Below are 16,198 nucleotides of genomic sequence, written 5' to 3' on the forward strand. Positions count from 1 at the left end.
GCTTACCGAAGATTTTGGATCCCACTAGTTCAGAAGTGATGTCTTCCAGCATTAGGATTGGATAGTGCCCTCTTTTGATTGTTTTGTTTAAGTTTTTGGAGTCCAGACATATTCTTTGGCAACCATTCAGTTTTTCTTTTACTACTATAGAATTTACCCAGTCATTTGGCTCCACTACTTTTGCTATTGCTTGCTTTTCTTCCATTTCTTCCAACTCCTGCTTTAGCTTTTGTTTCAGCTCTATTGACACCTTCCATGGAGCATGGATTTTTGTTTTTCATTTTGAGTCTATAGTAATGTGGTATTCAAAGTTCTCAAAGCACCTGAATGTGTCATCAAAGCATTCAGGGTACATGTCCATGAGCTCGACCTTATTTGTGATTGGAGGGTGTTGCTCAAGTGGGGTGTCACTATTGATCCTTTTGGACATTTTCCTCTCCATGATCTCATTGTTTACAGAGATTATCTGTAATTTTTGACAACTATTCAGGTTTAGGATTGCTGGTCCATCAGTGTCAACCACAAAGAATGTGCATATGATGTTCTTTCCTTCATGTTTGCCTTTTATTTGGACTTTTCCTAGTTGTTTAATCACAGGGCCACCATAGGCTGTGAGTGTGACATTTGCGGCTTCTAGTGTGCCCTCCTCCGGGTACCCATTCTTTATATATTCGGGGAACATCTCACGGGAGGATGTTGTTTTGTGATCCAGTATCCAACTTTATTTTCAAGTTGAATGTTGTTGGTTTGTTTCCGATCTTTCTTTTAACTTAGATGGTGGTGTGCAATTCATCTTTTTCTCACTTCCCTTTCCTGGACATCTCATGATAGAGTATTGTTTCGGTGCCGAGCGTCAGTGAATCGGATTCACTGCTGTCACTTTCCTTGACGTGGTGTACTTTCCTTCTGTATTCCTGGTTCCTTTCTCTTTTCATGTCAGACCTACACATCTTTTCCCAATGATTGACCTTCCCACAGGTCTTGCACTTTGAACCATACATGGGACATTCCATGTGGTCATCGAAGGGGTGTATTCTGCCACACCTCCTGCAATTCACGGATGTCTGCGACTTTCTCTGTGTGCGCTTTATGGCATCGACCCTTCTATCTCTGTACTGCATGTTGGCCTGCATGGAGAGGAATTGCATTTGCCTCCTAGTGGCCTCGAAGGCCCTGGCTGTGTCTATGGCATCTGCTAGTTTCAAGCTGTCTTTTCCTATGAGAGCTTTCTGCCCTTCAGGATGAGGCCTTCCCCAGATTAGTTGGTCGACTATTCTCTCCTCTATTTCTTTGAACTTTCATTTTGCTGCCATGTTCTTTATCTACTGACTCATCAGGCTCTTATTTTAATCCCTGGAACTCATATCACTTTATTCTATGGTTGGATTTCGGTTCCAGATAAGAGGAAAGTTTTTCTAATATCCTTTCTGGGTTATTTTCTTCCTCTTCAATCAGCTCCCAGCTATTAGACAGGTCTAGTCCTCGCTCCCATGTCCAAAGGAGAATGCAATTAATATTTTCCTCTGGTGTGATTCACAGGAGGAAACCTTTGAATTCCAGCCTCTATGATGTCATTGGGTTCGCAGTTCATGACTGGGTACAACGCTGCTGCTGTGGGTGCTGCGACATTCTTCTTCTCCAGCACCACCTGGTGCTCAGGTAATGGCGCTTTTTCTTTGTTTCCTTCTCTTCATGCTTATTTTGATCTACAGGGATTTTTCTTTCCTATATGTGGGTTTCTGTCAATCCCACTGCTGCCACCATGTTATGTCCTTGCTTGTACCATTGGAGGTCTTAGTAAATACTCAGAAAAGCTTGTAAGTTTAGAGCACAAACCTTTACTCACATCTCAGGTTACTGGTCATGTATAAATACACTGTCCCACTGAGCATGCTCACCACTCAAGTGTGATGTGGCTCTTACAGTCTTGCAGTGTTCATACTCCAGCATAAAATAGTCCCAAGTTTCCTCTGTATATAACATTCGTATACCTTTTCTTTGAAGGTAGTGTCTCAATTATTCTCTGAGCCTTCTACAAGCACAACTCCCTGTAGATGTTGTCAAAAGAGTGAAGGGAAACTCCGGTGATCTTCTCAGTAGTGTTAGTCACCCTCTAATCTGATGTGTTGCAGCTACCATACCACAGTATGATGCAGCCAACCAAGAAATTCTTTATTGTGCTCCTATAGATCATTTTTAGGCTGGTAGCCAGTAGCCTTGCCTTCCTTAATCTCCTCAAGAGGCACTGCTGCACCTTCCCGACTACTGAGGAGGTGATGTGGGACCAGGATAGGTCATAATTTAAATGATTCCACTCAGCAAATAAAAGAGGATTGCTGAGTATTTTGTTAAAATTTCGGTCTGAGAGAGATGTGCAGAGATGTGGAAGCTGCTGTCTCTCCGTCTCTTTGTAGTATGTGTCGTATGCACAGCTCTCCGCAGTTTGGAGACATTTCTCTAGTATCAAGCTTTACCGTGCTGTGGAGACATTAGAGAAGGGAAATGGTTTGTTGTCAATCATTTATTCTTATGTACAAGTCATAATTAAGAGACATTCTTCTTGCATACAAAAACAACAGAAGTCCGGAAGGGTTGCTCAGTACACAACAATATATGTTCTCTGCCTGCCTGATTTCCGGTTTTCTATTAGCACATGCAAATGGATAGTTTCACTCTATGGTGGCCAAAACTTCTGGGCAGAAACAATGTCAACCAGGGACTGAGTGACACCATCAGTGTTGCTGGACACTTATTGCAGCCTTTAACAATTTACATTCTTGTCTAATAGGTAGTAACTCAATCAGTTGCATTTGGGTGGGAAACCAATGTATGAATGGGCTACCTTTTGACAGTTTGTTGACTCTATTGGTAGTCAGTTAGCACTACTGTGTCAAAGTTATCAGACAGGCATCAGGATATATGGAGCCTGGAGGTTCTGTAAAAGAGGTAAGAATTGATTGCTGTCTGGAGGTTTGTTAGCTTTAAACTTCTAACCTGTTCTCTGGAAGCTTTTGACTGAGTAAAACTTTTGCTGGTTTCCTTATAAAAATTTTTTTGTAGCTAGCTTATAAACACAACTTTTTACATTTCTACATTCATCCTATGAACACAACCTTCTACATTTATGATGTTCAGATTAACATTGCAATATTAAAGGTGGTGGAAGAATCTTAATTAAGTCAAAAGAGTGATTCCACAAAGATTTTTATAAAATATTTTATTTATAATTTTTAAATCATATATCAATTATAATATATTCATACAGAAAGTATATAATTAAATAAAAAACAATGTCTCTTTCCCTCCCCACTAACATCCACCCTCCTCCCCCTTCTACCAACTAAGAAAGAAGAAAGGAGACCATCACTTTAAAAAAAAATTCAACTATTTAGCCGTGGAAACCAAGACACCACACCGGAATGGAATGATAGAATAAATCTTCAAATCAAGAATTTCTAGTTATGGGCTCCATATATTTTTTTAAATGATATTTAACCCTCAAATTATATGTTATCTTTTTAGGAGAAATACAGGATTTCATTTCAGTATGTCACCTTTGCATTCTTAAAAGTAAATCAGATTTCCAGGTGATGGCCAAACATTTTTTTAGAAACAGATAAAGCTAAACATAGAAATTCAATTTGATACATAGTCAATCTTCATCCTAAGCCAATTGACTTAATGTCCCCTAATAAAAACAAAATTGGATCAAACAAAAGACTCATTTTTGATACTTTTTCCAAAAATAATTTAACTTGTATCTAAGAAGTCTTAACCTTAGAACAGATCCAAATCAAATGGAAAAAAAAAAGTGCTTATTTCTTCACCACATCTAAAACACAAATCTGAGGAAATTTAATTAAATTTAATTAATTTTTGTGGGGTTAAATATAGTTGATGTAAAAATTATATTATACTAATCTATATCTTACATTTATAACCTTAGTCATACTATCCTTACATAAATTTCTCCAAATATTTTCATCTATGTGGTGCGCTGTTAGACAGAATCAGACACACACAAGGTAAAGGCTGTACAACAGGCTTTAATTCACAAAGACTTCCACAGAGTCAGTCTGGCTGTGGCTGCAGCAACTCGGAAGGCTGGTGCAGGCTTATATCCTGGAGTGTGATTGACATCCGATCGGGTGGGGCTTGATCCTTTCAGGCCGACTGATTGACAGCCGGCCAGGTGTTGTCCTGTCCCCTTACACTCCTGCAGGTACAGAGGTTTCCCCCTGCAGTAGGCCAGTGGTGTACCACCACAATCTCCTTCTTTAGCTTGGCTTCGCGGACGAAGATTTATGGAGGGGGTAAAAAGTCCACGTCAGCTGCAGGCTCGTTTGTGGCTGACAAGTCCGATGCGGGACAGGCAGACACGATTGCAGCGGTTGCAAGGGAAAATTGGTTGGTTGGGGTTGGGTGTTGGGTTTTTCCTCCTTTTTCACCACAATCTACCTTCCTGTTTAAATCAGATTCCCATTTTAATCTTGATTTATGAACATTTGAATTAGACATTTTATTTTGTAATAACTTATACATTTCAGAAATAAACTTATTTGTTTCTTCTTTAGTAAGCAATAATTCCAAAGCAGATTGTCTTGGTAATTTTAAACTTTGTCCTAATTTTTCCTTAAAAAGTTTTTACATAATAGCTAAAAATAGTATTACTAGGAACTTGAAATTTTTCCTTCATCCGATTAAAAGATACAAACTTCCCTGCTTCAAAACAATCTTCAACTTTTTAAATCCCCAATTAATTCCATATCTTTAAAAACTGATTATTGACAGTAAAAGGAAAAAGTTAAATTTGATATGTAGGCATTTTTGCTGAAATCTTCCTTTTCCACCTATCTCATAATCAATTTTATTCCATACTTCAATTAAGTACTTCAATATTGTTGTGTCTCTACCAATTAACAACTTTGAATTCCATTCATATATAAATTCTGACATAAATTACTTATCAATTTTATCTAACTCTATACTTGCCAAAGTTGAAGGTTAATTTAAATCAAACATTCCATTAATAAATTTCAATTGTGCAGCTTTATAATAATTCTGCAAATGTGGAAGTTGCAAACCACCTAATTCAAATTTCCAATTTATCCAAAGGTACCCTATTCATTTCCTCTTTCCATAAAAAATGTCTTTACAATTGAATTAAAATCTTTTTTTTAATTGATGTATTGAACAAGGAATAGATTGAAAAAAATATTAAATCCTTGGAAAAATATTATTTGAATATAATTCACTCTACCTATTAAAGCAATAGGTAAGTCATTCCATCTATTTAATCATCTTGAATTTTATTAAATAGCGGTACATAATTTAACATACAAATTATCTAAATTTCTATCAATTCTAATACCTAAATATTTAATCGGATTTTGTGTCCACTTAAATTGAACTACTTGTTTTACATTGATCATAACTATAACTTCACTTTTATCTCAATTAATTTTGTAACCAGATATTTCACCATAATCTTGTAATTTTTTTTATATAAAGAAATTAAAGAATTTTCAGGATCAGTTTTATAAATCAATACATCATCTGCAAACATACTAATCTCATATTAACTTTAATTCCTTTAATACTAAAATCTTGCCTCATTGATTGTGTAAATGGTTCAATTGCTACAACAAATAATGCAGGAGATAAAGGACATTCTTGTCTAGCCGATCTAGTTAATGAGAAAGAAGAAGAAACTTGTCTGTAAGTAACTACTCTAGCCAAAGGGTTTCTGTATAAAGCTTTAATCCAATTTATAAATATTGGCCCAAATTGAAATTTCAGCAAAACCGTAAATAAATAATTCCATTCTAATCTATCAAAAGCCTTTTTCGGCATCTGACTATAAAACTCATGCTAACTCTGATTTCTTCTGAGAACTATGAATTAGACAAATTAATTTAGCTATATTGTCAACAGAATATCTTTTTTTTTAACATCTCAATTTATCTAAATGAATCAGCTCAATCTATTAGCCAAAATTTTGGCAACAATCTTATAATCAGCATTTAATAACAATATCGGTCTTTCAGAGTCTGGTTTTAGTAAATCTTTATCTTTCTTAGGTATTATTGTTATTATAGCATTTGAAAAGGATTCTGGTAATGAACAAGTTTTGGTCACTTGTTTTCATACTCCCATCAATAAAGGTATTGACAAGTCTTTAATTTTTTTTAAATAAAATTCAGACTTAAAGCAATCTTCACCTGGAGATTTACCATTTTGAGAAGAATTTAAAGCCTTAATAACTTCTTTCAACATAAATGGAGAATTTAAATCCTTTAAAGCTTGGCAATTTAAAGATTGAAGTTGTAGCTTCTGTTAAAAAAAAGCATTAATTTCTTCTTCATTATTTTATGATTGTGATGTATATATAACTTTGTATAATACCCTTTAAAATAATAATTTAAATCCTGTGGTTTGAATTCTTTATGACAGCATTAATAGTTCTTGAAACTTGCTCCATTTTCAATTTTCAAGCTATTACCTTATATTATGCTCATTCTCCTAATTCATAATATTTTTGTTTTGTTCTATCAATTAAATTCTTGGTCACATATGTTGGTATTGAATTATAATGCACTTTTTTTAAATTCATCAATACCATCCTCTTTTTTTCCAGATGGGTATTTTTGTAAATTATTTTCCAAAATTGCTATTTTCTTCTCTAATGTATTCACTTTAAGATATTTTTTCTTAATTTTAGTCAAATAACTTATTATTTGGCCCCTTAAATAAGCTTTTAAGTCATCCCATAAAACAAATTTATTATCAACCAAACTAGTATTTATATGTAAATATATTTGTATTTGATTCCTCTTAAAGACCCAAAATTCTACATTCTTAAATAATGCGGTATTAAATCTTCATCTATAAATTGAATCAATTCTATCAGAACTTTGATCTGATACAATCCTAGATTTACATTGTACATGTTCAATTCTCCCTTGTAAATTAGCTGAAATTAAAAAGAAATCTATTCTAGAATAAGAATAAAAATGATAAGAATAATATGAATAATCTCTCTCTTTAGGATTCAAATTCCTCCAAATATCCCCAAATTTAAATCTTTCATTAACATCAAAATTCTTTTAGCAGTTTTTATTTTCATTAAGACTTTGTAGATTTATCTAAAATTAGATCTAAGCAACAATTAAAATCTCCACCAATTATTATATTTCCATTTGCTTCTACTAGATTAAGAAAACATGAATATTTTTTTAATCATCTGTATCAGGTGCATATACATTCATAAAAAATCCAGGATTCTCCATAAATTTGACAATTTACCAAAACATATCTACCAATGGGGTTAATGACTGTTGATTGTAATTTAAATAGCCACTTTCTATTAATTAAAATAGCCACTCCTCATTCTTTAGATTTGAAAGACAAAGCTATAACTTGACCAACCCATTCTCTTTTTAACCTTTGATGCTCTTTCTCAGACAAAAAAGTTTCCTGCAGGAAAGCAATATCTATTTTCAACTTTTTAATATGAGATAAAACACTCTTTCTTTTATTTGGGTTATTGAGTCCATTCGCATTAAACATTACATAATTCAAACTGTATGCTGCCATAATATAATCTGAAAAAATACTCAACTCCCTTCTCCACCCCAGCTCATTTCATCTCCATAGCCAACCTCAAAGCATACAACATCTCCAAAGATAGAAAGTTTAAAAAAAAATCCCAAATAACAATAAAATAAGCAGTAAAAAGATAATCTGCCTCCCCCTGTAAGAAAATCAATATTTAATTTCAATCAGTAATCAAGTATGGTAAGCTTCTTCAGGGTCTCTATGTGATAGTACAGATTCTATCTTTTTTTTCTTTAGCTTGGCTTCGCGGACGAAGATTTATGGAGGGGTAAATGTCCACGTCAGCTGCAGGCTTGTTTGTGGCTGACAAGTCCGATGCGGGACAGGCAGACACGGTTGCAGCGGTTGCAGGGGAAAATTGGTTGGTTGGGGTTGGGTGTTGGGTTTTTCCTCCTTTGTCTTTTGTCAGTGAGGTGGGCTCTGCGGTCTTCTTCAAAGGAGGTTGCTGCCCGCCGAACTGTGAGGTGCCAAGATGCATGGTTTGAGGCGATATCAGCCCACTGGCGGTGGTCAATGTGGCAGACACCAAGAGATTTCTTTAGGCAGTCATTGTACCTCTTCTTTGGTGCACCTCTGTCATGGTGGTCAGTGGAGAGCTCGCCATATAACACGATCTTGGGAAGGCGATGGTCCTCCATTCTGGAGATGTGACCTACCCAGCGCACTTGGATCTTCAGCAGCGTGGATTCGATGTTGTTGGCCTCTGCCATCTCGAGTACTTCGATGTTAGGGATGAAGTCGCTCCAATGAATGTTGAGGATGGAGCGGAGACAACACTGGTGGAAGTGTTCTTGCAGCCGTAGGTGATGCCGGTAGAGGACCCATGATTCGGAGCCGAACAGGAGTATGGGTATGACAACGGCTCTGTATACGCTAATCTTTGTGAGGTTTTTCAGTTGGTTGTTTTTCCAGACTCTTTTGTGTAGTCTTCGAAAGGCGCTATTTGCCTTGGCGAGTCTGTTGTCTATCTCGTTGTCGATCCTTGCATCCGATGAAATGGTGCAGCCGAGATAGGTAAACTGGTTGACCGTTTTGAGTTTTGTGTGTGTGGGGGATGGTAGTCGTGGTGGGGAGCTGGCTGATGGAAGACCTCAGTTTTCTTCAGGCTGACTTACAGGCTAAACATTTTGGCAGTTTCCGCAAAACTGGACATCAAGCGCTGAAGAGCTGGCTCTGAATGGGCAACTAAAGTGGCATCGTCTGCAAAGAGTAGTTCACGGACAAGTTGCTCTTGTGTCTTGGTGTGAGATTGCAGGCGCCTCAGATTGAAGAGACTGCCATCCGTGCGATACCGGATGTAAACAGCGTCTTCATTGTTGAGGTCTTTCATGGCTTGGTTCAGCATCATGCTGAAGAAGATTGAAAAAAGGGTTGGTGCGAGAACGCAGCCTTGCTTTACGCCATTGTTAATGGAGAAGGGTTCAGAGAGCTCATTGCTGTATCTGATCTGACCTTGTTGGTTACATATGTACAGATGGTAGTATAGGATGACTGTGATTGGCTGAGAGTTTAGCCACACCTACTGGCAGGTCTTAAATGATTGCTGCTAGCCAGACCAGGTCATTCTGGACTGGTCGACCTACTTGTGATATGCTCCAGTCTTTAAGTTAATAAAAGCCTTGATTTGGATCAACAAGTCTTTGGTTCTTTCGACGCGCATTACACTCTATTAACTTGATCATCATTAATTTTGACTTGAACATCGGTTGGCTTTTGACTTGCTGTTAAAATTTCTCCCTTTGATTTATCTTGATCCCTTTCCATTTATTGAGATAAATAACATTGTCTTTCATTCTGCTTATTATTAGGCAGAGAATTCGCAAATTCCAAAGCTTCAGATTCATTAGAAAAAATTGTGCTTGGTATTGCCAATAAAAAACTGCTGGGTATCGAAAAGCAAATTTATATCCCTTCTTCCACAAAACTGAATTTGCTGGAATTAATTATTTTCTTCTTTTAACAATTTCATTACTTAGGTCTGCATAAAAGAGTACTCTGTTAATCTCAATCATTAAGGGGCTTTGTTGTTCCCTGGCTTTTTGAACTGCCATTTTCAAAATCATTTCTCTATCTTGATAATGTAAACATTTAATCAAAATAGACCAGTTGTCCTGGATTCAGTTTTTTTTTCTAAGAGCTCTATCAAGTTCCAGTCCATTGAAAAATTATTTGCTCCCAAAATTTCATCAGCCAAAATTGAATTTTTTTTACTGGATTATTGCCCTAAAAAGTTCAGGCAGCCAACACTTTTACCATTATTTCTTCTTCTCTGATTTTCCAACATATTAACTTTTTGTAATAAATCCTTTTTCTGAATTTCCCAAGCAGTAAAAGAATCTTCTTTTTTTATTAACTCTATCTTTGCATTCTTCTACCTCCATATGACAATCTTAAAAATCTTCAAATTTTTAAACTTTGATTTTAATTTTGTCAATAGTTTTATTACACTTTGCCATATCTGTCTTAATTACAGTCATATCCTCTTTAATAGCTCCCAGTTGAATAGTAAAAATCTGTGGATCAAAAGGTTTTTGGGCCACATAATATGCACCCACTTTACCTTGAATATATTGATCTCGTCCTTCTTCTTCTGATTCCTCTCCCTGTGATTGTGGCACGAAACTTTCCTTTTTCATTCTTACCTCCTCTTCTTCTTCTGTAGATGTAGCCAGTGGTTGAATTTGTATGTGTGCTCACTGCTTAGCCCTCATTTGACCTGCGACCAGAGTTGAAGTTGGGCCTGAAGGCTCCGTATCAATCACTTCTGTAGTGCACATGTGTGATGTTCCGCGCAGGCGCGTTGATTGAATGGTCACTTCTGTAGTCTTTTTCCCGTGCTCCAGCGCCATCTTCTCCAGCTTCCCGAGGAGGTGGCACTGAAGACTGAATCCTTACCCGAGAAGGCTTAGCAGATCGTGGTTGGACAGGAATCAGGATCGGAGGCTGAGTTTTCAAGATAGGCCCAATTTCTTCCAGCACTGTAACTTCTGTAGTAGCTGGGTTTTTTTTGCAGTGTGTGTTTTAGATTTTTTTGCAGCCATCTTTTCAGACTGTTAAAAGAATGTTAGAACTGTTCACTATTTTTAAAAAAAAGTTGTTTTTTTAAAGTCAGGCATTAATTAATTCTGCAGGAGAGGTGTTTTCCACGTCTTCTTCCTGCACCATCATGCCACTGCCCCCACCTCCATAAAGATAATTTAATTGTCCCCTTGAGAGTTTTGCCTTGGCAATTGACTGGTAATTTAATTAAAGCATATCCTCTTTCTAAATTTTGCAGAGCCATTCTTTGGATTTCTAGTTTTAATTCTGATTCCATTTACAAAGATAATCAAAAGTAAATAAAACATACTGTCTCAGAATATTGCTCTTACTGCATTGGCTGCTCTATATAGAAGATAAGGCAGACACAAGCACCAATCATCTCATTGTGCAAGTGCATGAGATTTCTTCTTTGGCTGCCCCTCATCTGAGATCTTTGGAGAAGAACTCCTGTGTAATTGCTTCCTCACATATCTCGTCTCTACTTTCAAGCTCTCCTGGCTACAGTTACATGAGGCTGATGTGCCCCTGTGATTAAATCCCATGAACAAGCAACTCTATCTAAGTTGGTAAATTTCATATTTCTGATTCATTGTCAGAGTACATACATGACATCTCATACAACCCTGAGATTCTTTTTCCTGTGGGTGAGGCAGAATTACCACTTAATGGTAGTGCAAAAAAACCTGTCCTCAAATGTGGTGATACATCACTAGCCTACTGCAGGGGACGATCTCTGTACCTGCAGATCACAGGACCACAGACCACATGTGGCCAGCTGTCAATCAGCCAACCCGAATAAACCTAACTCCACCCAGCCGACTGTCAATTAACTGCCCGGGATATAATCTTGAGCCGGCCCCTCCCGAGCCAGTTACTCTGGAGTCACCAGTACAGCTACCACTGTAGCAGAGAATTTTAACTGAATAAAGCCTGTTGTACAGTCTTTCTCGAGTTTTGTGTCTGCTTACTGCTGCAGCAGGGTGTCACAATTCATTCAGTTAAAAATTTAGACCTGCTATGGAAAAGCTCCTAACCGTCTGGAGCCGAGAGATCGACCTTCACCAGCTGCAAGCCCAAGCACGTTTCAAAATCTGGAGGAACATGGTTGAGGCAGTCAGCCAGGCACACTCCGACGTGGTAAACACAAATCAGGAAAAAATTGTGTTGCTCCACATGAAGTTGGGTCCCCGTGCCTTCCAGGCCTTCCTATACTGTACAGAGTACCCGGAAGTGATGGCTACCCTGGAGGCAATGTACAAGCCCCCAATGAATGTGGTCTACACCAGATACCTCCTGAGTATTCGGGCCCAGCAGCCAGGTGAGACAGCCAAAGCCTACCTGGGAGCCCTGCGTGAGCTAGCTCGTCCATGTCTGGCAGAGGCTGGGGTGAATGAAAATGAAGTCGAGAGATTGGTCAGGGATGCCTGTGTTCGAGGTCTGCGCTTGAAAGCTGCCCGCCAGAAGTTACTATAAGATAATATCTACTCCCTGGCCCAAACTATGGAGGTCGTCCATTCCTTGGGGTCTGCAGCCCTCCATGCCGAAGCCTTCGACTCCTGACTTCCTCAAGCCTCCGCGTGGGCAGCCCCGACAGCAGCCATGACTCAGGGATTGCTGGTAGACAAAGCATCACTGCCGCAGGTGCCCCATGCCCACGTAAGTACTGTGGGTCCAAGACTGGGTCAGATTGATGATCGCACCAAAACTGTCCCGTGAGAAACCAGGTCTGTTCGCGATGTGGCAAGAAAGGCAACTATGAAAACGTATGCCTTTTGAAGCCAGCTGGCAGCTCAGCAACCCTCTACGATCACCTCGCTACCCTCTCGGACACTGCCTTATGCGAAGGCTGGGCGTCACCATTACTTGCCCAGTGACTTCTGTCCTCCTCATCAACCCCACTTCCAGCCACGACGGTTACTACCACCATGTGCTCACCACGAGCGCTGCCCTACCCCAAGCTTCGCCAGTCAAGGCCAGCAAGAAAAGTGCGATGTCGTCACCTCCTCCTGAGCAGGCAGCAAGACAGATGGGTAGAGAAAGCCATCCCACTGCCATGTGTGCCTACAGGGAGCTGCCATCTTGTGTCGGCCGAGTACTGCTGCCATCTTGGGCCTATCGTTCTGATCCAGCGCACCACCCTACCCCCCAGCCAGAATAGTGTGACAACAACAATGATGATGCCGATGATGATGTGGTCAACACGGACACCACCAGACCACCTTCATGAAGCACCCCACTCCTGCGGACACCACCGACCACCATTCACCTCCATCTACGCATCCCATGCCTGCGAATAATGGCACCGGCTGCCATTCACCTCAACTGTTGGGGAGCAGTGACTCGGAACCCGAGATAGTCCTAGCAGCTACTACACTAAAGAGAGATATCCCACACGACCTCGGGCACTCCATGATGGACATCGCTATTAATGTTCAGGTAACAAAATGCCTTTTCGACAGTGGCAACTTCATACACCTGAACATGGCCCAAACGTTGAGACTTAAAATCTACCCTACGAGCTTTGCTATAGCTTTTTCTGCCCAGGATTGGTCCATAAAAACCCTCAGGTGCTAGTCCATTGATTTGACTGTTGGGGGTGGGGGTTAGGGAGACATACAACGGGTTTAGGCACCTGGTCATGCCCAAACTCTGTGCCCCGGTCCTCCTAGGCTTAGATTTCCAGTGCCACCTACAGGGCATCACCTTCAATTTTGGTGGGCCTCTACTCCCGCTCACGCTCCACACACACTGTCTGACCAGCCCCAGCCCACCTGTGGCCTCTCCACATTGTGCAACCTTCCTCCTGCTCTCTTCTCCTTCCTCATACCAGACTGCAAATGGATAGTGGCCAGAAGCAAGCGCTATTACGCAGCCGATAGAGAATTCATTACTGTGGAGGTAAAGTGCCTCCTGGTGGGAGGCATCATAGAACCCAACACCACCCCATGGAGAGCCCAAGTCCTGGTGGTCAAAGGGGACAGAAAACCGAGAACGGTTATAGACTACAATCAGACGATTAAGCGGTACACCCAGCTGGATGCGTACCCCTTACACAGGATGGTCGATATGGTCAATGAGATAGCCTGCTACAGGGTCTTCTCTACCATCGACCTGAAGTCGGCCTATCATCAGCTCCCGATTCAATGCAGGACAAGCTCTACACCGCCTTTGAGGCAGATGGGTGTCTCTACTAGTTCTGCCAAGTTCCGTTCGTGGTCACTAACGGGGTCTCTGTCTTCCAATGTGAAATGGACCGCATGGTAGACCGGCACAAGTTGAGAGCGACCTTCCCAAATCTGGACACTGTCATGATGATGCCAACCTGGAGAGATTTCTTCAGATGGCTGAGGAACTGAATCTCACTATAACAAAGAGAAGTGTGTGTTCAGTGCCACCCGCCTCACCATCCTGGGGTACATCATGGCACATGGTGTCATCGGTTCCGATCCAGAGTGTATGCACCCATTAATAGAGCTACATCTCCCACACACGCTCAAGGCACTCTACAGGTGCCTCGGCCTCTTTTCATACTATTCACAGTTAGTTCACCGCTTCTCGGACAAGGTCCACCCACTGGCCCAGATCACAACCTTTCCCCTCCCACCCAAGGTGCAGGCAGCCTTTACTCACATCAGGCAAGACATCGCAGATGCAACGATGCATGCAGTGGATGAGGACTCCCCTCTCCAGATGCAGTGCAATGCCTCTGATGTGGCCCTTGCCACCACCATCAACCAGGAGGGGTGACCCATCGCCTTCTTCTCAAGAACCCTCCATGGTTCCAAGCTCGGGCCCTCCGCCATTGGAAAGGAAGCCCAAGCGATCGTGGAAGCGGTCCACCACTGGCATTACTACCTAGCAGGCAGGAGGTTCACCCTCCTCTCCGGCCAGCGTGTATTGGCGTTCATGTCCAAGGCAAGATCAAAAATGACAAGATGTTGCGCTGGAGAGTCAAGCTAGCAACTTTCAGCTAGTCGCAGCAAATTCAGGCTATTAGGCTTCTGTGAACTCTTAGGTCTTGGAGTTTGCTGATCAGTTTTAAGGGGATGATGGTGCTAAATGCCAAACAATAGTCAATAAAGAGCATCCTGATATATGCATCTTTGCTGTCCAGGTGTTTCAGGGCTTTGTGAGATGGCATCTGCCGTAGATCTGTTTCAAACATAGGTGAATTGGAATAGATCCATCTCACTGCTCAAACAGGAGCTAATATCTTCATAACCAGCCTTTCAAAACACTTCATCATGGGTGATTTAAGTACTACTGGTTGATAGTCCTTAAGGCAGGTCACTACACTCTTCTTGGGCACCAGTATGATTGACACCTGTTTGAAACAGTGGGTGCCATGCCCTGCTGGAATGAGATATTGAAGATATCCGTGAACATCTTGGTAAGTTGGTCGATACAGATCTTTAATGCTCGGCCAGGTACTCTATCTGGGCCAGATGCTTTCTTTGGATTCACTCTCCTGAAGGCAGCATGCACTTCACCCTCGGATATGGATAGGATGGGATCATCAGGGGGGTGTTCTTTGCTGTTACTGTCATTCTCTTACTGTTGCCGTGAGAGAAGCTTTACCATCAGGTACTTTACCAGATTTGGTTTTGTAACAGGTTATGGCATTCAGGCCCTGTCACAGCGGTCGGGTGTCATTTGCATTTTCATCCAGAATCTCCATTTTGCCCGGGAGATAGCTTTCCACAGGTCATACCTTTTCCTGCTGTATTGATCTGAATCTCCGGCCTTAAGTGCCTATGATCTTGCTCTCAGGTGGTGCCAGATTTCATTGTTCCTCAAGGGATTCTGGTTGGGGAAAACCCTGAATGATTTGGTAGGGACACACTCATCCACAACTCTGTAACAGCCTCGGTGTACTCGTTCGGATTCTCAGCCGAGTCCTTGAACACCATCCAGTCAGCTGACTGGAGGAAGTCCTGCAACCACTCGCCAGCCTCCTGTAACCACTTTCTAGCTGTCCTGACCTCTGGAGCATATCCTCTTAGGCTCTGTCTGTATGAAGGCAGAAGAAGCACAGCCAGGTGATCAGTCTTGCCAAAGTATGGTCTCCAGGAAGAATGGTAGGCCTCTCTTATCTTGGTGTAGCATTGCTCAAGTGGGCTGGGACCTCTGGTACAGCAGGTAATGTGGTAATTAGGCATGGTTTTGTTGCCTGGTTAAAATCACTAACTAAGATTTGGAGTGCATCGGGCTGGGCCTTCTCTTGTTCACTGACCACATCATGTAGCTCCAAAGTGCCTGCTTGTAATCGGGATGTAAACTCTAGTGAGAGTCACTGATGAGAACTCTCAGATGGATAGAAGGGTCTGCATTTAATTGAGATTTTCTCTAAGGCAGTAGAGCAGGAGATCAACAAAACTCCTATGTCCCTGCACCCACCCATAATTAACGAACCTATTAAACCTCCATAAACTCCTGTCTATTGTCTATTGTCTATTGTCTATTGTCTATTGTCTATTGTCTATTGTCTATTGAGGTCACTCTCTGCACCTCTGATCCTCTAATGATCACTGGATTAGGA

General features: G+C 40.8%; 1 long non-coding RNA gene across 2 annotated transcripts in view; it reads left to right on the forward strand.

Annotated features, from left to right (window-relative positions):
* Positions 1–1,590: 1,590 nt before the first annotated feature.
* LOC138740185 (uncharacterized) overlaps positions 1,591–16,198 on the forward strand; it is a 135,521-nt gene continuing 120,913 nt past the window's right edge. For both annotated transcript variants that reach the window (XR_011342759.1, XR_011342779.1), the window contains exon 1: positions 1,591–1,659. This is a non-coding gene — a long non-coding RNA (uncharacterized lncRNA). The remainder of the gene's footprint in view (positions 1,660–16,198) is intronic.

This window comes from Narcine bancroftii, chromosome 1 (assembly GCF_036971445.1).
Source record: "Narcine bancroftii isolate sNarBan1 chromosome 1, sNarBan1.hap1, whole genome shotgun sequence".
Classification (NCBI taxonomy): domain Eukaryota; kingdom Metazoa; phylum Chordata; class Chondrichthyes; order Torpediniformes; family Narcinidae; genus Narcine; species Narcine bancroftii.